The sequence below is a fragment of the Tarenaya hassleriana genome, unplaced genomic scaffold (assembly GCF_000463585.1).
Source record: "Tarenaya hassleriana unplaced genomic scaffold, ASM46358v1 Cleome264, whole genome shotgun sequence".
Lineage (NCBI taxonomy): Eukaryota > Viridiplantae > Streptophyta > Magnoliopsida > Brassicales > Cleomaceae > Tarenaya > Tarenaya hassleriana.
Window position 1 is genome coordinate 3,156 of NW_010965902.1, and position 1,251 is coordinate 4,406.

Sequence of the window (1,251 nt, forward strand, 5' to 3'; positions counted from 1 at the left end):
TTGCAGATTCTACTATAGAAGCTGAGTATATTGCAGCGTTGGACGCAGCAAAGGAAGTTGTTTGGATCAGAAAGTTTGTTGGTGACTTGGGCGTTATTCCTAGTGCTGATAGCCCCATTGCACAAGTGGAGCGATCGCACAAGTGAAAGAACCCAGATCCCATCAACGATCCAAACACATACTCAGACGATTTCACCTTATCAGGGAGATCATAGACAGAGGAGACGTGCACATTTGCAGAGTGTCGACAGATGACAACATTGCCGATCCATTGACGAAGCCTCTCCCTTCGTCGAAGCATGAGGGTCATGTTAGGGATATGGACATTAGATGTTTAGCAGTCCATGATTAGAACAAGTGGGAGATTGTTGGTTTAGTGCTCTATGATGTACTGTTTGCGAGCTTTACTTGGATGCATTTGATGTATTGACGCTTTCTATGATTTATGGATGAGCGTTTGATTCATTAAGTATTGTGCATACTTGATATGTTATGAAATCCATGTATTGTTATGAACAATACTAAACTCCCTAGTCATGTATCATCGTGGGAATAATGATATACCAAGACTGGTATGATGTGTGATTGATGATCATATTGATGATCATAGGTATTGGATACGATCACAGTCATAGGTATTCGTTGGAGAACGGAATACTGGATGACCCGCATGAGATTGTCACATGGACTAGCGTCATGACTTGAATCTCATATGGCGGTTCCATGATTGGATCCTAAGACCTGAGATATCTACGGAATCCAACATGAGGAGTTGCGTGCTTTGAATACGTCAAACGTCCTGCGTAACAGGAGGACTATAAAGGCGTGTATCAGGTACGAAACGAATCATGTACTGGATTGTAGATAGTCAAGACGGGATTTGTACCTCTCGTAAAAGAGAGAGAGATATCGCTGGGCTCCTCGTGTGAGTGAGACTGTAGAAATGTGTGGTCGCACTATAGACGAACGTCGTCTATTTCAGACAGTCGAACTCAGTGAACGAGAAAGCAGTCGAATCAGATAAAGTGGCTTGTCCATGCTTTATGTTCGACATATGATATCGCGATACAAAAGGATCATCAACCGGAACCATCACTGACGTTCGTAAGATCACGAACAAACTCTATTCGAGATAGGTAGTCATAGTGTCTTCTAGAGACCGCCTATGACTTGTATCTCCGGAATAGAGATTTCGGGTTATACTGCTATATCGAATGAGCCTACAGGGTCACACACGCAGGGAAGGACAAA